Raw genomic sequence first — 22,010 nt, forward strand, 5'->3', positions numbered from 1 at the left:
CAGCACCTTGCTAACAGTTAGAGGCTGAACTTACTTACAAAAACACTTTTTGTTGTTATTTAATTTAGCCCAGTCTCCTGCATTCCCTCCTCCCCCCCCTCCACAGCCCTTCCTTTCTCTGCTCTCCCTCTGAGCACCACTGGCTATTGCAACACCAATTGGTAAAAATGAGACTGTGATGTTGTTGTGAGCCTCCCCAGAGTGAAGCCCTGCCAATGCTTGCCACTGATCCAGCGGCATGAACCTGCTCAAGTGTGCAAAGTCACTCTAATTCCCTCCCTCTGTTTTTCTACCTTCTCCCCCAGGGGGCAGCCACTGAAAAGAGTGACTACCCACCCATCAAGAGCTGGCAATTCGCTGCTATTAACCGTGACCGTGATTCCCAATCTGCCTGGCAGTTCTTAAGAACAGGACTGCAACGTCTCATATGCAGTAAAAGCTGTAATATGCACCCTGGCCTCCATCGCTATACCTGATGAATGCACGTTTCTTGGAAACACTAATGGCTTTAACACAATTTCAAGAGAAGAGGGGAAAGGAGACCTAGACCCCTAGATGAGTACTGATGCTTTAATAGTCACTTTACATATAATTGAACATCTATCAGATACACAAAGCCTGGAAAGTGATAAAAATCTAAATAGAGAACCGTAGTAAGACAATTCATTCTACTGTGGATGTGAAATTTAACTATATATCTATGCTATAGTCTACAGTATGTGTCTGATATAACACATCACTGCATGATGTCACTTCCTTGTCATTGACCCACTTGATGTTACTGAGGTTACCTTGTATTCTATATTGTGTAAATCAATGGTTCTTGGAAGCAAAACAGAGGTTCCTTCCATTAATCAGTTCACATCATTACTGAATCATTTAGGAACTCTTAAAGGGGACGGGGAACACTTTTGATGTAGCAACTATGTTAATAAAGAGCACTGCAGGACATTTTCCAGACTACAAGATTTGCAATGGGTAAAGCATTGCAAAGCGTGACAGAATAGTGCAATGGTTTAAAACCGAGAGTAAAGCATTATTCAGTGCTTCGTTGTAGGCTGGTGGCCATTCTTATTTTCCATCCATTGCAACTTGTTTTCAAGGCAGGACTGTCCATATTCACCTTGAGTGTCCATATTCTGACTGTTCATATTCACCTTGACTGTCCATATTCACTAAGGCAGGACTGTCCATATTCACCATATTCACATGTTTATTTGCCTCTCCTCCTGCTCCTTTTGGGCCAATGGGGTTGTGAGTGTGTGATGTGATTTTTTTTGGTAACTTCTCGGCTGCCTTATGCAAATCTACCAGCAGGCGGAAGCCCCGTTCCAAAACAAAAATCTAACTCTTTGTCTTGTATCATTCCAGTTTTGTGCAAGAAAAACCGGGGTGGGGTGGGGTGGGGGTTAAAAAAGAAAGGAGGGGGAGTGGGGTGCATGAGGAGATCCTTTGAAGCGACAAAACAAGGGAACTGCTGGGGGGGGTGAAAGACAAGGAAGGTGGTGAGCCAGGAAGGGGGGAAGACAGGAATGCACCTCCAGAGAAATAAATGAATAAATAAATAGGAGGGAAGAGGTGGAGGGGAGGCGAGCGCTCCTCCAGTGAGGGCTGTGAGATTCTACAGAAGTAAATGAATCATGATTCAGTTCAATGGGCTTCCTGTTCTCTCTCCCTGCCCTTTGTCCTATAGTACTGTAAGCAAGTGGGATTGCACAGAAGTAAAGTTCAATGGGCTTCCTCTTCAGTAAAAAGTACATGAGAAAGGGCTGGATTCAGAAATCTACTCAGCTGCTCTCCCCTCTTCTGTGTTAACAAACTCAAGTTATATTGGAAACAAGCAGAGGAGGAGGGAGGTGTGGGGAGGAAAGGAGGGGAAAGCCAAGATTTCTCCCTGCCTGTTTCCCTCCCTGTGGTGGGGGGTGAAGGAAGCAAGCATGGGCGGTGGTGGGGGGCAAAGAAATGTCCACACTGCAACACTCTACAATGCATAATATGCGGGGCAAGGCTCCCTACAATGAAAAAATACCACTACTTTCCTGCAGCGCATTTACAACGTTGTAGGGCAAAATTTCATCATTAAAATTCAAATCAAAGCATCGGAAAGCATGGCACCCTGCTGACAACACAGCGACACCAATGTAGAAACACGGGCAATACTGAGGGGCACTTAGTGGACATATTGTGAGTACGTTGCAGCATGTAATCTGGAAAACGCCCAGTAGAGGGAGCTTCATCATTGATGTCCATATACTGCATTTAAAGAATACAGTTTACGTACATTATCTGGAAAAGGTATCTGGTTGACAGACTAATTTACATTTATATTGGTATGGCACCTTATTTAAAATATCAGTGCAAAATAAACTTAGGTAACTTTGGAATTCTTTCTGTACAGTCTGTGGTTAAGATATTATGGGTCACAGGAACAAATTAACAGTGCAATTATATGCATGTTTATTCAGGAGTAAGTCCCATTAAGTTACACTGTATCAACTCCCAGAGAGGCATGCACAGGACTGCAACTTCAGAGTGCTTTAATCAAGAAGCCCTTGGATGAAAGGAACCACATCAGTGATGAGCAACCTTTTTGGCAACACACAACCGAAAAACATAAAGAGAAATGCACCAATGCATTATTTGTCACGGCTGGTTGACCATAACCCCACAGACCCTCCTGCTTTTGTCTAGGCATCCCACAGACTGCCCCTGCCTGGAAGCTTGACTTCCCAATACTACTGTGCTCAGGAAGGAAGACATTTCATTTCATTTACAGAAAGAAATAGCAATGACGTGCAGATAAACACTTTCATAGTGCTTGTTGCTTATGTGCACTAGGGCACATGGTGGTAGTTTCCCTGCCAATTTATCTTTAGCCATCATGCCAAGAGTGCCTCTTATAACAAAATGATAGCTGTTACTGGTTTAAAAAGAAATTAGATACCAGAATAGCTGGCACCAACAAAGCTCATGTAAATTAGGGATCACTTCAACCTATGAGATCAGAATCACTCCCACAAACATTCTCAGCATGCACAAACCGTCAGACTCATAACGGATAAGTGAAAATTTCAATATGTTTCATTCTATACAGTCCCTCCAAAGCAGGAGTCGAATAAACCATTTTTAAATTTGAGTTACAGATGACTGAACACATAACAAGAGACTGAGCTAAGTTAAGCCCTAAGTCACTTATGCATGGTCATTCTTAATGAGAGAAAGTACATTGTTTATTCCAAACCCCCTGTGTAGTATGTTCTATTTCTTTCACAAACAACTTCAAAATTCTGAAAATTGTAGTAAGCCTGGCCAATAAACAAGTTTTTTAAATTTTCTTTTCACTTCACTCTCTTCTAAATAACCCTCTTCAAGCCTCATAGCACTGTGAAGAAACAAAGAACAATAAACATTCACTTGTCTTAAGTACAGGTTGAATTATGGCACTTTGCTCTGAATTACCAAACATTGATAATAAACTTGGGCAGTATATACTTGGATGCTAGACCAACTGTGTAAACATGCAAGAGCCAGGGTTGCTAATTTATTTACGTTTACATTTTATATCCTGCTCTTCCTCCAATGAGCCCAGAGCCGTGTACTACATACTTAAGTTTCTCCTCACAACAACCTTGTGAAGTAGGTTAGGCTGAGAGAGAAGTGACTGGCCCAGAGTCACCCAGCAAGTATCATGGCTGAATGTGGATTTGAACTCAGGTCTCCCCGGTCCTAGTCTGGCACTCTAACCACTATACCATGCTGGCTCTCAAATAAACTGCAAATTGTGCCAATCAGATGTTTCATGTGGAGGAGAGAGCAGAAAATGGACACTGCCCCCCACCCCCAACTCCCACACCTGATAGGAAAGGAACAAGGAACATAGGAAGCTACCATATACTGAGTCATACCATAGGTCCATCTAGCTCAGTATTATCAACATGCAGGGATCCTCAACATTGGGCCCCCAGATGTTATTGGACTTCAACTCCCATAATCCCCAACCAAAGGCCACTGGGGCTTGGGATTATGGGAGTTGAAGTCCACTAACATCTGGGGGCCAAACGTTGAGGATCCCTGCGTATTGTTTACTTGATTGACTGGCAGCGGCTTCTCCAAGGTTGCAGGCAGGAATCTCTCTCAGCCCTGTCTTGGAGATGCCAGGGAGGGAACTTGGAACCTAGATGCTCTTCCCAGAGCGGCTCCATCCCCTAAGGGGAATATCTTACAGTGCTCACATGTTTAGTCTCCCTTTCATATGCAACCAGGGTAGACCCTGCTTAGCTATGGGGACAAGTCATGCTTGCTACCACAAGACCAGCTCTTTTCAGTTTATTTAAGAAGAATATGTATGTATAGCTATTGCAGCCTGATTGGGTTGAAAAATTGTACGCCATCTATGTATGTGATTCCCATGCACTTAGGGAAGCATGAGGAAGACATTTTCTATTTATATTTGCCCACTAGCTGGATCAGGGCAATCCTGAGCACAAATATATCCCACTGGAAAGCCTACTTCTAATCAAATAGGGTTAGAATTGAGCTGTTAATGTAAACTTAAATAGGTCTACAGTATTAAGACTTGATCTTTGATCTGGGAGTACTGGGTTCAAATCCTGTTTCAGACACAGACTCACTGTCTGGCCTTTCCACAAGTCACTCTCCTCCCCCTCAGTTCCTCCCCTGTAAAAACTGGAAGAATAATGACCTATCCTTTTAATCTAGTTGTGTGTTTATTTAAAGGATTTAAACCCCGCATTTCTATTGAATGAAATCCAAGAAGTCTTATATAAAAAATTATTCACACAAACTAATAGGGAACTACATATACATTAAATAAATCTACCTTAAAAACACCTCACATAGAAAGCAGAAGAACAGACAGCATTATTAAAAAGCAGCCACAGTTAATTCCCAACAACATCTCACATGTTTGAGGAGGGTGTTCCGTAGTCCAGGTCTGTGGCAGCCACTTGCCTAACTTCTGAAAACAGAGGAAGCAGATCTGGGACACTGAAAATCTCAGCACATATGCAGATTCATCCAGGATAAGACGATGCTTCAGAACACATTGTTGTTATTGCAAGTATCAGCTCTGCAAATGCCACCACTGCTATCAGAGTTGGCTGCTGCATGTGAGAATGAATGGCTTGCCACACAGTTGTCCCTGCTGTGAGGGAGAAGCTTCTTCTGTTGCTGCTGCCTCCTGATCTCTCTTTCACTCTGCACCCCTCCTTGCCTGATGATCTGTACCTCTCTGGAAGGGCTGAGCTGCTGCACAGCCACAATTTGCTGCTGCTTCATTGCTGTCCCAGCTGCAGCTACTTCCAGTGGAGTCAGGCCAGAGACAACAGTGCCATGCAGTCACCACGTACCACCCGCTATACTGTGAAGTATTCATACCACAAGCTGAAAAGCACTGCCATAGATACCCTGGTGCCAGACCCTTTAGGACATTATAGGTTAAAACAACAAAAACTAGTAATCTGAACTGCAAGCCAAAGAAGATTTAGGCTAGACATTAGGAAACATTTCCTCGATGTAGGAGCTGTTAGACAGTGGAGCAGTCTGCCTCATGCAGTGGTGGGCTCTCCATCACTGGAGGTTTTCAAACAGTGGCTGGGCAGGCATCTGTTAAGGATGCTATGGCAGATTTCTGCACTGATCAGGAGGCTGGGCTAGAACTCCAAGGTCCCTTCCAACTCTGATATTCTATGATTCTATAAGATCTTTCAATATAGGCAAGAAACATTCAGCATGGCAGGTCCTAGTCAATAGGTTGGCTGCCATGTTATGAACCCACTGAAGTTTTGAAGGCTTCTTGTAAGCAGTCCCACACATAATATGCTACAGTAGTTTAACTTAGATGTTATCGAGACATGGATAACTGTGGCAAGATCATGATTATCTAGGTTTCAGCAGAAACAACAAATGAAGTTGGTGAAAGGCACTTCAAGTTACAGATTCCCCGCGGGTATTCAAATTCCTCAGGGGTGATTCGTGGTTTCGATCGTGAATCGCATTGTCTCTTAAATGAAGGGACTGGTTTGAGGTCAAATTGAATCAGCCCCGATTTGTTGTGAATCAATTTGTGTGATTCCCATCGTGGGCGCCATTTTGTCTCCATGTTTCTCAATTGCTGATTGGTTTTCTGGCACTGGTTTCCAATTCACTTGAGATCTTGCTTCTTAATTGGCTTTTTGTCATTCAAATGAAGTGTTGGCATGGGGATCTGTGCCTCCATTTTGGGGAGGGAAAGGTGGACTTACTGCTGCTGAGGACTTCCATGGCCTCAGTGGGTGCTCCAGCAATTCCTCCTCCCTCTGCCAGCCCCCCCCCCCCCCGCATTTCCAGCCCATTTCAGGCCTCTGTGAGCATGCGGTGGCCAGTTTGAGGGCCACTGCCCATGTGTACAGATCATGACCCGGGCATGCAAAAGGCTGCCATGCAAATGGCGGTCTCCAAAATGGCCACCATGCACTCAGAAAGGCCCGAAACAGGCTGCAAATGGGCCAGTGACTGGGGGAGGGGGAAGCACTCCTGAGGCTGCAGAACCCCTCGGTAGTGGTAAGTCCACCCCCCCCCCAAATTAACCTAGCACCCCCAAATTAGGCCTGAGCCTGAACTGGTTTGAATTCAAACTGAACTGGGCCCCTTGTTCGGGGTGTCAAAACCAAACATGCCTGTTGTGGTTCAAGTCCAGTTCAGACTCAAACCAAACTGGGCAAACTGGTTTTGTGTACATCCCTACCAGCTGTTCCGACTGCTTGCCCTCGACTTTAAGCAGGCAGGTGGTGCCCTCCCTGTACTGGGTATGCAGGGAGGCCATGTTGTGACTGCTGCACCTGACACACAGCAGCACCTGACACTAGTGTGCCCTTCACTGCAGATCTGTGGAGCAGTCTCATTGGGAGGTGTGGTGACACCCCACTGCTCATGCTTGGATGCTGAGATGGTGGAGTGGCTGGTCTTCCTGATGGCCAACCTCTCTCTGCTGAGATATTCTAAGCTGGCCATGGAGAGTGAGTGACTCATGGTTGCCCCCACCCACTTCAACACCACTGCCAGCTCACCCCACCCTGGCCAACCCCAAACCCAGATGTGTCACAGTCTGTCTGTGAGTGCTGCTGACTCAAGAAGACACACATGCATGCCATTGCCAAGGCCGATGATGAGATATGGACTGGTGCCCTGACCTACTGTATGTGTCAGGCTGTCACCTGGGGCCAGCACCAATCTGAGGCCCTGGTGTTACCCAGACACAGGCAGGCAGGGATGTATGCTTATGCTGGAGAAGAGAAGAAATAAGACTTCTTCTCATGGTAAGAGTCCAGAAGGTCAGACCACTGGTCCATCAGGCCATGCCTGCTCCTGTCTCTCAGGCACAAGGATGGAAGGAAGGAAAGTTTAATTTTGTGGTTTTCTCAGCACTGAGTAATATGCTTGCTGTACTAATGGTTGCTGCTATAACTATATCATTTTGCTGGATCTCAGATTGACAAAGGCAAAACCTGGGTATCCTTCTTTCCTTCCTTGAGTTGTGGTTTGGTCTGTTTGTGAGATGCTGCTGTGGCAAGAAATGGACAGTGGCAGCTCGGCACTGTGTGTGTGTGTGTGTGTGTGTGTGTGTGTGTGTGTGTGTGTGTGTGAGAGAGAGAGAGAGAGAGAGAGAGAGAGAGAGAGAGAGAGAGAGAGAGATTTCCTTGGTGATTGCTGTGAGATGAGCTCCATGTTTGGCCTTGAGAGTAACTTGTGCTTCACTCACTGCTCTGGTCTGCTCTGCAATTCTGCATTGCAAGGTGTACTCACTCAGTTAAAATGTGGCTGAAGACAAATAGATTCAAGGTTGAATCGAATTGCAAAAGCCGATTCATGCACATCTTTACCATCTACCAACAGTTTGTCTGGACTATGTTTCCACTGATTAGCCCTCATTCAGCCCATTATCTCCAGCAACCTATTCATTCACCACTACAACTGTAGTAGATGCAAAGGAGAAATAGTGCTGAATGCCATCAACATATTCATGATTATCATCATTCCAGATCTCCAAGTGCTTTCACAGTAGTTTAGATGTTGAACAGCATTTCCTCAAATCATCCCAACAGCTAGGTTCCACAAACTCCTGTCCTATCCAACCAAATCAGATTGATACCATGGTCAACAGTATTACAGGTCACTGAGGGGTCTGGGAGAATTATCAGAATGGCACACCATTTGTCTTCCTCTCAGCAAAATCATATACTGGAGGAGACTGGTTTCCTGGATCCTTGCCAGTCAGGTTTTAGGCTGCAGCACAGCACTGAAATGGCATTGGTCGCCCTGTTGGATGACCTGTATTGTAACCTTGATGTGAGAAGCACACCTCTCTTGGTTCTTGATCTCTCAGAGGCCTTTGGTGACATTGACCATGCTACTTAAATGGGCTGGGTTTTGGAGGCACTGTTCTTCAGGGCTTCCGGTCCTACCTCACTGGGTGATTCCAGTTGGTGTCTATTGGGGCTGAGTGTTCTGCACCCTGGACTGTTTCTTATGGGGTTCCACAGGGTTTGGACCTTGCTCCCATTCTCTTTAACATCTACATGAAGCCGCCGGGCTTGGTCATCCGTTGGTTTGGGGTACTTTTTCATCAGTATGCTGATGATACTCAGCTTTATATCTCTACCCCTGTCCAAACAGGTGATACTGTTCATGTGCTGGCTTGGCTCGGTACCTAGAGGCTGTCAGGACCTGGATGGGCCAAAACAAGCTCAGGCTCAATCCCTCCAAGACCGAGTTGCTCTTGTTCAGGTTGTGATCTGGCCAATTGCCTTGTGTGAGTTTATCTCTTGATGGGGTTGCACTTCCCTTGAGAGAGACGGTTTGTGATCTGGGGGTCCTCCTGGACTCATGGCTCCTGCTTGAACAGCAGGTGGAGGCTGTGGCCAGGGTTGCCTTTGCCCAGCTTCGGCTGGTTCGCCAGTTACAACCTTTCCTCAACTGGCAGGCCCTGGCAACAGTAACTCATGCCTTTGTTACCTCTCGTTTGGATTACTGTAATGTGTTCTACCTAGGGTTGCCTTTGAAAATGATTTGGAAGCTTCAATTAGTCCAGAATGCAGCGGCCCACCTCCTCATGGGTGGCCGTAGATTTGATAGTGTCACACCTCTCTTACGGTCACTGCACTGGTTGCCTGTTCGCTTCCGGGTCCAATTCAAGGTGCTGGTTCTCACCTACAAAACCCTTATGGGCTTAGCACCTGTATATCTCCGGGATCGCTTCTCTCGGCCAGTTGTATCCTGTCCTGTGAGGTCTTCTCAGCTGGCCTGGGCCCTGTGCATGGTGCCTGGGCCCATAGGAGGACCTTCTCTGTGGCCACCCCACTTCTTTGGAACACTCTTCCTCCCCAGATTCGTTCAGCCCCCTCCCTGGCTGCTTCTAAGGCCCTTCTTAAGACCCACCTGCTTTGCCAGGTGTTTGCCCTTTAATCATTTTTTAAAAAAAATATTGTTGTTGGTATTTCTGTTGTTCACCGCCTAGAGTCTTTGGAGGAGGTGGAATATGAGAAGTTTCAACCAACCAACCAACCAGCCAATCAATTCATACCAGAGCAGTGTTCCCTCTAAGTTGTTTACAACTCCCAGAATCCCCAGCTATAAATGGCTTTTGCTTGGGGATTCTGAGAGTTGCAGTCAACAACATCTGGGAATCCCTGTTAAAGGGAACATTGTGCCAGAGCAACCAAGGTAATGTCAGTTCCAAAATCAGTCTGAAAGTTATATTGAAATGGGTCTAGCTAATCTGTGTCATTCAGAAATATCTGGGCTACAATCACCCATTCAAGAACCTTGCATAAAATGGGTAGATCTGTGACTGAATGATATTTGGAAAAATTGTCCAAGTCCAGGAAGGGTTTCTTTAGGAGTGGTCTAAATAAAATGGTGATTCTCTTTATTTAGCAGGGAGAGAGCAACTGCCCCTATCCATCCCTAGCACAGCATCCCTCCAGTGGCTGGTGCTGTTGTCTATCTTATGTTTCTTTTCAAGACTGTGAGCCCTTTGGGGACAGGGAGCCATTTTATTTATTTATACCTTTGTAAACCACTTTGGGAGCTTTTTGTTGAAAAGTGGTATATAAATATTCATCATCGTATATAAATAGTGGTCATCATCATCTTATAGCAACATGGGAAGTTGTCTTATACCAAGTTAGACATAAAAACAGCCCTGCTGGGTCAGGTTGAAGGCCTATTTAGTCCAGCATTCTGTTTCACAAAGTGGTCCACCAGATGCCTCTGAGAAGCCCACAGGGAAGATGTGAGGGCATGCCTTCTCTCCTGCTGTTGCTTCCCTGCAACTGGTATTTAGAGGCATCTTGCCTCTGAGGCTGGAGGCCCATTGTTCCATCTAGTTCAGTGTTGTCTACCCTGACTGGCAGTGGCTCTCCAAGGTTTCAGGAAGGACTTCCTCTCAGCCCTACCTGGAAATACCAGGAATTGAACCAGGGGACCTTCTGCATACAAAGCAGATTCTCTAACAATGAGCTGCAGTCCCCTCTGACCAGGGGCATAATTATAATAGGGCAAGGGGAGACAGTTGTCTTGGGGCCCACTGCCTTGAGGGGCCCCCCAGAGGCAAGTCACATGACTGACTCCCCCAGCCACGCGCCCGCCTGGGCTTCTTTCAGTTGTATTCATCCTCCAAAACTGATGTGTGTTAAGACCTGGAGCTACCAGAACAGCATGTCTTTCTCTAGTACCATTAAATGACTTGCATCGTCCACCATTTACAAAACCTTTTAAAAAATAATTTAGGATGATGTTCTATTGTGGCACATAGTGGGGGGGGGGCATTTTAAAATCTTGTCGCTGGGCCCACTCCAACCTTGCTATGCCCCTGCCTCTGACAGCTCACTCCCTCTCTCTTCATAAAGCACTTGCTACCTCCTGGACTCAAAAATTCACTCCCCCTTCCCAAAGCTAGATCTATTAGTCAAGAAGTGCAAGAGTAAAAAAGTAGAACTCATCCAAGCAAAAATGACACGAACGCCCTAAAAGAACATCGTGTATCTGTTCCTGTATCTAATATGGCAACCAGGTCGGAGAAGGTAGAAGCAATTTTATTCACAAAGTGCTTTGCAAATAAATGACACTGTGCTGCCGAGGATCCGGATGAACCATTATGGGTCCCTTATCAAGTGAAACTGTTCCACAAGATGGTGTTGTGATGATACAAGAATGGCAGAGAAGTAGTCTCTCTCTTCACACCACCACCACCACCACCACCATGTGGGCCCTAAACTGGACTCTAACCATGTTTTACTGAACATGCCCCAAGTTTTCCTAGACTGGTCTAGAATGTCATTCCTGTTGCTTCATCGCCCCAGCTCCCTCATTTCCACCAGAAATGAGTGGAAATTCTACTGGTGAATTCTACTCAATAGAAGCAGGCACCTAGGACTGATAAGAGTCAGCTACCTAGGTAATCTCCATAGTAGGTTCAACAGGAGAATCAGCAGAAAATTCCCTGAGGGTCATCAGGATGAATCTGTTCCCAGGGGGAATTGACCAAACTGGTTCCCCACTCCTGCAGAAGTTAAGGAGACCCTGTAAGCCTAAACCACGCAGATAATAGCCTGCCTGTGTCAGAGAAACTGTTGATACCTCCATCCCAAGAGCAATAAAAATGACTGCAAATCAAAAGATCATTAGAAATGATAAACAGTAATAGTAAAAACAGCACAAACAGACAAAAGTATATTGTTATGCCAAGAGCAACATAATTAAAACAGTATTTGAGATAAAAACAGGTATATGTAATATGATAAAAGGCATCCAGGCTAAGTTGCAGAGATACCATGCTTGTTTATCGGAAGCACAGCTGTATGTGTCACAGTCTGACCCTGAGGAGAAGGTAGCAATCAACAGACAATAGTCAGGGGACGCCAAAGATCCCAGAACTGAGAATCTGGTGCTCACTGAACCCAAGCCCCCTGGTGAAACAATCCCTTCTACCTCAAGTATCTTGTACTCCTCTAAGCTTACACAACAGCACTGACAACAGGTCAGGAGGGATGTAAGACTCCAGGCTAGAAGGCTGCTCCTTTAAATTTCTGTTCTTCAGATTTGGGGTGGGGGCGTAGCCTGAGCCTGGAGGTATTTAAGATGTTATTCTTAACATCTTAAGAGATAGGGTCATGACCCAGCTATGCGGATTGCCAGTGCACAAGTGTGGCAGCCTCCATAATGGCCACTGCCAGCACATAGAGGCATGAAAATGGCCTGAAATGGGCCGAAAATGGCCCCAAAAAGGCTGAAAATGACCACGGGAGGCAGAACATCAGGAGGACTCCTGCAGCCATAGCAGCACCTCCCAAAGCCTCACAATGGTGGTTACTCTGCCATCCCCCCCCCCCCCGCAGCCAGGTCCAAACTGGTTCGGACTAGAGCCGGATCGGGCCCAGCTCTAGTGTGCACAGAATTGGATCAAACCCAGTTTAGTTCAAGTCCAGTACTACTCAAACTGAACCAGTGTTTCTGGTTTTGTGCACACCCCTAGGCTGGATTGGGGATCTGCCGAATTTCTGATTAGAGAGTTATTATATCGGTGACATTTCTGGGAAGCACTGGACCTTGTAGAGATACATCAGGCAGAAATTCATCAGAGGCTTCTCTAGGAAGTGAATGGGGAAGCTGCACCTGTTGAATCTTTGCCTGGATACATCCCTCCTCAGCCCAGCTGAAAGACCAAGGCAAAGTATGGGGCCTCATTTCTAAAGCCAGCATACAGCTTATATTGCATGGAAGTTAAGATGGGCACCTTAACTTGAAATTTCCATGCTTTTTAGAGCATGAGTAAAAATGTAAAGAATCTTAATTCTCGATGACTCAATACTTATATGGAGTCACTGTCTGTGTGATGTAGTACCTCCATCAGGGCACTGTATACATAGCTGAAAACACTTCAGTGGTGGCAGCTGCCTGTAAAAATGTTGCTACCATCATGGAATCAGCAATAGCCATGCAGAGAGCACCCTTGTGGAGCACCGGTTCACACAAATGGTGCCTGCACATAAGCATGGCCTGCCCAAGAGTGGCCTTGTATGCTTGTGAAACAACTGTGCAAATCTAATGAACAAGCCCTTTTTTATTCCAGACACAATTAATTCTCCATTTTATAAGAGCTAACCAGCTTTCCGGCCATTTTTCTGAAACCTATATAAACTTTGAGCTGCAAACAAACATAAATGGGTTGAAAAATCTAGGGGATGCTTTATTCAGAAAGTATGGGTAAAATTGTAGTATGTCCTCCCTACCTTAAAATCATGTTTTTCTGGGATACCATATTATTGCAATGACATGGATTATTTATTGTTATGACTTTTTTCATATGTGAAAGTTGAAAACAGTATTTATCCAAGATTATGAATGCAAAGTTAGCAACTTCATCTTTAATAGCATCCCTGCTTTCTCACCGGAAATAATGAACTATACTTTGCTATGCTATGCATAGCACTCTCAAGTATTCAAAACACTTCACATGTAGTATCTTGTAATTCCTACAACAACCTTATAAAGTAAGGCAAGTGAGTATTATTATCCTTGTATTACATACTGGGGTATAGGCTGAGAGAGGGTGACTTGCCTAAGGATACCTAACAAGTTTATGGCAGAGGTGAGATCTGAACCAGGAATCTCTTGATTCATCGACAGTTCAGTCTCTTAACAAAACACCAGCTCTGTGAAGGTTATTGATGGCATCTTCTAATGTAGCGCACAAAAGCGCTATATAAAAGTAGCAACTAAGTGAAGAAAGAGCCCCGCTTCTTTAGAAGATACCAGCAATAGGTTTGCACTTTGTAACAAAATTCACGTCATGCTTGCAAAACCCAGAGTACAGCAAGTGATGTTCTTACCTCAGTGCAGTGCTTATGACAACTTCACCCAACATTGCAAAAATATATTTAAACATTCAGTTGTGCTCCAGCTCAGGGTAGCCTTTCAATTTAAATGCAAAAATTGCTTTAAAAGCCATTCCCAATTCCTGCTGCGTTTTTAATGTCGGCAGATAAGTGTCCTTCCCTCTGTTTCTGGAGTAAAAGGGATAATTTGTGCCTTTATTTTTTCATTCAGTTTGCATAATCTCCTCCTCAGTGACCACACCATATATTACCATTTACTGTTCCTTTCTTCAATATTATACCCACAGTGCCCTGACCAAAACTGTTTTCTCTTGCTGTCTGATTATGCTATCCCTCTATTTAAATCTCTTTATTGGATCCCAAGAGATTTTGCAATATTTTGAAACAATTTGAGGCTGTTAACATGAGCAGCCCTACCCAGGCTTATGCAGACCTACCCAGGTGAGGCTGCCCGTGAGGAGTGACAGGATCGGGCTCAAATCTGGCACTGCTGAGTTTTTTACTCAGGTTATTACTGAGGTGGAAGGGCCCAGTCATGTTGCTGCTCTGGCTGGACTTTAAGTCACCTTAAGTGGCGCAGCGGGGAAATGCTTGACTAACAAGCAGAAGGTTGTCGGTTCGAATCCCCGCTGCTACTATATCGGGCAGCAGCAATATAGGAAGATGCTGAAAGGCATCATCTCAGACTGCGTGGGCGCCAGGAGTCAACACTGACTTGACGGCACACTTTGCCTTACCTTTACAGTAGGTGTGATCCTGCCTCCCCTCCCTGCCCTGTGTACAGGGTCGTGAGAATGACATTTGTGTCTTCCTATATCCTTCCTCTAGGTTATCTAGGCAAACGACATGGTAAATGCATACATATAATAAAGTCCCAACTAGTTTTTCTTAACACAAAAGAAAAACTAAAACTAAAACTAAAACTAAACACAACCTTAGGAAACTGTTATTCTGAGCCTTTGAATGGAAAGATTTTTTACCTGCTGGTGGTTTTCCCATTCAAAAACCCCTCCTCAAAATCTGTTGTTCCCTGGCAAGATTCCACAAACATACTGGTAATTCTCTTATATTTAGCAGGGAGCATGCAATCATCCTTATTCAGTCCCAGCACAACAGTCCTACAGGGACTGTTGCTGATGTCTACCTTGTGTTTCTTTTTAGATTGTGAGCCCTTTGGGGACAGGGAAACATCTTATTATTATTCTTTTTCTATGTAAATCGCTTTGAGAACTTTTCATTTAAAAAGCAGGAGAAGGAGAAGGTAAATATACATCTGGAACCCTGTAAAGGGCAAGCAGGTTAGTGGGCCATTTTGAGAGGGGAAATGGGCAGCAGGTTAAAAAGAAATCAAACGTCTCCTCTTTCCCCCTCACTGCTCCTCTGCTCCAACTGCAGCCTCCTCAGGCTACTTGTTTTTTCTTTTATGGTTTTAATGTGATTTTGTTTTAGTATTTGCGTAAACTGCCATAAGACACAAAGTTTTTGGCAGAACATAAATAAGCCAAATAAATAAAATACATGTATGTCTATTTTTGTTCCAGCTGGTTTGCTCTGTGCCGTTTGTTTCTTTTTACTCTCTCATGTGTCTACTTTTCAGTGTTCCTGCTTATAAGTAGACTCTCTGAATTAACAATCAAAGCAATTTTCATTTCAACTTTCAAATCATACCTCCCACAAATGCTTTCAAAAGGTTCCTGACCATATAGCAGCACTCTTCACTGTAAGGCCCAGGGGCCAGCCGCGGCCCCCATCAACCCTAAGTGCAGGCCCCTGACTAAAGTGGTAAGTGGTAAAACTGCCGCCCTGTAACTGCCCAGTGATAAAACTGCCGCCCTGTAACCAGAAGGTTACAAGTTCGATCCTGACCAGGGGCTCAAGGTTGACTCAGCCTTCCATCCTTCCAAGGTCGGTAAAATAAGTACCCAGAATGTTGGGGGCAATATGCTAAATCATTGTAAACCGCTTAGAGAGCTCCGGCTATAGAGCGGTATATAAATGTAAGTGCTATTGCTATTGCTATTGCTATTGCTAACTGTTTGTTGGGTCTCTGTTGAAGCTGAATGCTCTGCACAATTCCCCTGGCACCATGCAGAAATGATCATTCTCACTGTGCAGAGCTGCGCTTTGCTCAGCTCCAAGAAGAGGCAGAGAGGGTTCTTGAAAGGAAAATCATCTCTCTTGCACCATCTTGGAAGGCATGCACAGAGTACTGGGATGTGTAGCCCTACCCATCTTTCCCCATAGAGCTTCGTCTCTCTTAAAGGGCCCTCCTAGCACTGAAAAAAGTGCAGTACTGTGTGGAAGTCAGCACAGTGGGAAATGGTTCTCTCATGGAACAAGTTTTCGAGTGGCCACCATCTGAAAAATAGTGAAGACTGTTGCCATATAGACACTTACTTACACTTACACTTGCTGTTGTCTTTTCTCTCATTGTCCCACATTATAATCCCTCCCTTTTCAAGGAACTGTATTTTGTATAATCCCACTGAAAATGTATTGGTGAAGTCTCTTTGGGTACTGGAAATACTCTTAAAACTCTTATGTTATCCATCCCCCCAAACCACCACCGATATGTTTATGGAAAGATATGTTTCTACTTTATGGAAAGAACCTCTGCATTTTGGGCCCTGGGTATTTAAGAGAAGGTCTTCTTCGCTATGAACCACACCGCCCATTGAGATCATCAGGAGAGATTCGTCTGCAGTTGCCACCAGCTCGTCCGGTGGCTACTCAGGAAAGGGACTTCTCCATTGCAAAAAGATGACCAATTGTCTCCACTGCGGGCAGCAGCGTGGATCATGTGGGCATGCACCACCACATTAAAGAGGAGACAACTGGTCATCTGCAGGGAAGGTAGGTTCAACCCTGCCTTCCCCACCCAGCCTCCCATCTACTGGTCATGTGCACTCCCTTAGTGAGTGACATATGGTGCTAGGAATCCTGGGAAACATGAACTTTTTGAAAGTGTTCCAGGCTAACAAATAATTCAGTAACAAAAGCCAAAGTCAAGAAACAAATTTACAAATTTCAACTTCTTGTTCTTCAGAAAAGCTTGTGGCTTCAAGAACCAGTGGTAGAAAAAAATAATCATTTGTTAATAGCTAATAGTATCAGAACTCTTTTATGAGTGCCATCTATTTCTTGGCATACATGAAAAATTTTGAGGAATACTTCACACTGCGTGGGTTTTGCCAGTCACAAATCATTGGGTTACTAAAGGATGTATTATGCCACCATGACTGTCAAGTCATCTGCATTGTGGACAGCATTTTGTAGGTGACAGCTAAATAGTAGTGCCAAAAGGCATGGCTGTTTGGGAGAAAGCTTTGGGGGGAGGTGGGGGCTGAACTTCTGATTCTGAACTTCTAAGAAATGAGGGTATAAATTAATTTACTAAGCCTTATATTTGCAGGTGGTGCACCAGTGTTCCCTCTAACAGGGATTCGAGTCCCAGATTTTGTTGACTGCAACTGCCTTAGCCTTTACAGCCTTTGCTTGGCGGTTATGGGTTATGGGAGTTGTAATCAACAACATCTGGGAATCCCCGTTAGAGGGTACACTGTGGTTCACTGGTGGACTTTCTTTGCAAGGTGGATAGAATTATATCACCAATCACCAAGGCTGCCGTCCTGCACAGATAGGTTGCTTAAATCCCACTGAAGTTCAGAAATGTTGCCCAAGACCAATTAAATAACTGATTTATATCAATTTCTGGTCTGTATTTTATTTCTTTCCTAAACAAAATGCATACTAAGTGATATAAGATAAACTAGCTGGGCCGGACGCAGAGCATCCGTGGCTCTAATTCTCCCCCATTCCCCCGCCTCTGTTGTTTCCCACCACCACCAGTGCTCCTACCCCTGGTGTTCCTGCCTTTTGGCCAGCAGGCAGGCCAGAGAGAGAGGCTGCGCCGCCATCTCTGCCACCTGCTGCCCGCTGATGCCACCCCCCCCTGGCGTACCTGACTTTTGGCCGGCAGGCCGGCCTGAGAGGGAGGCTGCACCGCTATCTCTGCTGCCACCATCGCCATTTTCTCCTCTTGCACGAACTCTTGCAAGAGCTGCCACACAGAGGATTAGCTACAGGTACTTAAATAAATATACAGATTATTAAAATGTGGCAATTTAAAACTAAGTAGAGCCTGTATACTCCCTAAAAGAGAATACCTGATACATATTTGTACACATGGAAGGACACTAAGCGAGTCCATTTACTTGAAGACTGTGAGGCTGTTCTCATGAGCAGCCAAGCCCAGGGTTGGCTGCCTGTGAGAACCGCTGGGTTCCACGTGGATCCTGGCAGTGCCGCAGCGCCAAACCCAGCACCGAAGCAGGTTTAAGGGTGCAAACGTGCCCTTAATCCAGCTTAATCATGTGTCAGCGTGAGCGGCTTGCAACTCATGCTGGCGCAGAGACAGGTGCCTAGAGTGCCCGTCCTCGGGAACCCCACCAGTGAACTGCGCTCGGCACACTGTTGGATACCCAGTGGCCAGGATAATGAGTCCTGGCCTCAAAGCGATCCACCCTGCTCCGTACGGCACAGAGCAGTGTGGATTGTGTGGGAATGTGCTTCACACTCCCATATGTACTTGATAGTTCAACATTTTCCATGAAATGAAAAGTAAATGTGGTGTAGTCAGTAGATAGAATCCATGGATTTAGGTTCAGCTTATATGCTAGCCGTATAGACTTTGTTTTGTTTATTATTTATTCAGTTTACACAGCTGGCTCTTATCTTATCACCTTGGTGTCTGTTTAAGCACTACCAGGAGAATTCATTATGCTGGGGCATAACATGGATAAGAACTGTAAGAACTGTAAAAAGTGCTTTAGGGGGAGGCTCCGTGGAGATGGTGAACCTGCAGTTGATAAGCTTCCGAATAGAAAATTGGCTAAAATAAAAGCTAGATTATCAGCTAAGCTGCCTTCTAAAATACAAGCTAAACTGCTTTGTGGATCCACCCAGACCAAGACTGATTGTTTTCTTGCCACCCCCAATAAGGATAGAGGAGTTGGTGAAAGAAATGAGTTTAAGGGTTGTGTTGAAGATCTTGAGCCTAATGTTTCTGTCATAGAGGAAGCTGAAGTTTGCTCAATCGACCGGGGTTGCTCCGTAGACAATGATGCCATAGAGATTTTTTTTATTCTTATACTCTCGCCAACCACCTCTCTCTTTCTCCCAGGCAAAGGGGTGTGACTGTGGATAATTCTCCTCAGCCAGAATGGGACTCCTCCATGTATATTGATCCATGTTCTAATGTTGGCCTTCATTCCAGGACCTCTTTTTCGAAGGAGGTGGCAGCAGAGCCAAACTTGAGTGTGAAAACTTTGGCTATGTTCCGTTTTCTTCTCAGTCATGAAACTCAGTTGGTAACTCTGAACCAGTCTCACTATTTCTCAGTCTATAACATGAATGACCCTGAATGAAAATAACATGAATGACCCTGTGTATGACATTCTGAGGTCCTCTGGAGCAAAGATGGGATAAATATATGATAAATAAGTAAACAAATGTCCATGTTTGTTTTTCACAGGCAGAGTTATAAATATGCATTATTTGAGGTCTGAGGACATGTAGAGAGCACATAAAAAGCAATAAACAGGAGTATGAGATGGATCACCCAGGAGAGCTGCAGATGATTCTAGTGAGATATAGAATGGTATCTTCCTGGACCCAAGGGCTAGGTCACAGTGGCTGACATTCTGCAGTCTTAGAAGTACATAACAGGAGTTGTGTTGGTGGAAGACTCAGCTCCCCACAGAACGTTGCCAAGCTGGGAAATGCAGGGAGAGTGGGGAATGATTTTTAGTGCTCTCTCCTCCCGCCAAAAGGACTTTTTGACGTCAGGAATATGTGAGCCTTCTACCTATACAGTTCCTGTTACAAAGTTCTAACACTGCACAGAATGTCAGTCACTACCTGTAATGACTCGCTAGATAGTGCACAGTATTAAGATAAATACCTCAAAAAGCAGATATTGGGACCCAATGTTAACCATGATTTAATCATGATTTAGCATTACTAGCACACTCCTCAGGCTCATATGCTGTCCTCACCTCTTTGTGTGCAAGAGGAAGAAATGTTTAGCTTCTGCTTGTGGTTTAGAGCAAACCACAGTTTAGCATTACACCCGGACCTGGCAAAATCTCAGTTTGTTCTTGCCACAACTTGTGAACAAGCCAGGGCATCAAAACACAATTATTGAACCTGCCCTGTGCTATTGTGAGCTATGATTTTCTTGGTGAAGCAAAAGGAATGAAAAATCCAAAATAGCCCTTTCACATACCCAATTGCTTCCATTTTGCCTGAAGAGAGTTGATGCATTCTTTCTCAGATATGGGAAAAGTGGGAAAGCAGAGACAACTCTCCTGTTACTCCAATTCTCTCAGTTCCTAGTACCTCTTATTTTTGCCTTATACCACTCTGGAGAGTAAGGAGTAAAAGTAAGCAAACATAGAAAGAAAATTATCTTTCTTTAGTGTCAGTCACCAAGAAAACTAGAATGCAAAGAAGAGTCTCACCTACCAGGTCACTGACAATGGGACCAAAGTAATGTAACAGGAAATGCTAAAGTTAATGCTTTATCATTATCTCTAGCAAGATGTATGAACATTATCTCCATGTATGTAGCTTAGCACTCACCTCTTGATACAGCAACTGAGAGGTAACACATAATGTGTGCACAAGCCATGACATTATAATAAGTAGCACTGAAATATGAGTCCTAGTTCATCACAACATTTGTACCGGTATATAAGCATACAACAGCTCTCACTGAATTTAAAAGTCTCCAATACATTTTAAAAGATGAAAACATGAATGTGTCTATTACATTCTTTTAAAAGCATATGATTAAACCCTTTGCTAGATCAGAATCAGAGAATACTCAGAACCTTACAGTTTCTAAAGCTGGTAAGTATTCTTAGGATTAAGATCCATTGAACTCAATTTAAAACTGGGCTGTAATTAAATCTTTCAATTTTTTCTTATTAGAAAAAAGTAGTAGTAGTAGTAGTAGTAGTAGTAGAAAACATGTGTTTGCAAAATGCTGGTGTAGGTTTCCAAACTTCTTGCTTTTAAATAATTTTCAGAGCTCACACATGTCTTATGTGAATATAAAAGGGGACATGTTACTTAACCTGAGACTACTGAGTCTCTGGAACTCATACATTACTACTATCTACAGAACGTATTTGAAAAGTAATAATTCTGATGATGTCAATCAAGATGAAAGATTTCACACACAGGGCTGTCCTTAGAGACAGGGGTGCGGGGCCTGGGGCAAATCAGCCAGTGCAGGGCCCCCTTTCCAGTTAATTCTAATGGGGGGAGGGTAAAAGAGCAGGGCCCGGGGCAGTCACCCTGCTTGCCATGCCCTAAGGACAGCCCTGTTCACATACATGCTAGTTTTATAGTGATGATGGGAGTACAAGATTGTCTTACAGAAAAGACATAAAGTTATCATTTTCACATCTATATATATAATTCTCCTGGGTGTGCCTTTAGAATGTGTGTCCCGGCAGCCCAGCTGATTGGCTGGGCTGCGGGGGTGCCTGATTGGGTAAGGCGCACCCAGGATAATTAACTGGCTGGGCAGACGCGAGGCAGCGGCGGCGGGCCTGGCCATGCAAGGTGGCGGCTGGCGGGCCCAGCTCGGCCACGGATGTTAAGGCGGCATGCGGCGGCGGCGGGGGTACTCGGCCTGCTGGCGGCGGCGGCACTGGGCCCGCTGGCGGTGGCCGCGGCAGGGGCACTCAGCCCCACCGGAGATGGGGGGGTGGAGAGAGAGAGAGGTAGCCAGCCCCAAAGAGAGCACAGATGCTCTGTGCGGGGTCGGCTTGTATATACTAATAACCATAGTTCAAGCTTTTGGATATTTACTCTCTCTCTTTAGTAGGAGTTTAAAGTTTGTAACTAGGACAACTCCCAAAGCCATCTGTGTGCTACAGTTTTAAGTAGTGCATTAGGAACAAAAGTGTTATTTTAAGCAAATAAGGAAAACAGTTATCAAATGATGCTGAAGGCCTGATACAGTCCCCATTAAAGTAAATGGGAGTCTGCAGCAGGATGTTAATCAGTCTTTAAGAGCAGGTGTGTTAATTCCATGTTCTTCAT

The 22,010-nt window shown here is 44.7% G+C and overlaps 1 protein-coding gene across 8 annotated transcripts in view; it reads right to left on the reverse strand.

The window, feature by feature from the left end:
* KLHL14 (kelch like family member 14) overlaps nucleotides 1-22,010 on the reverse strand; it is a 207,866-nt gene that overhangs the window by 81,663 nt on the left and 104,193 nt on the right. The gene's annotated exons all lie outside the window — the stretch shown is intronic.

This window comes from Hemicordylus capensis, chromosome 4 (assembly GCF_027244095.1).
Source record: "Hemicordylus capensis ecotype Gifberg chromosome 4, rHemCap1.1.pri, whole genome shotgun sequence".
NCBI classification, from domain to species: Eukaryota; Metazoa; Chordata; class Lepidosauria; order Squamata; family Cordylidae; genus Hemicordylus; species Hemicordylus capensis.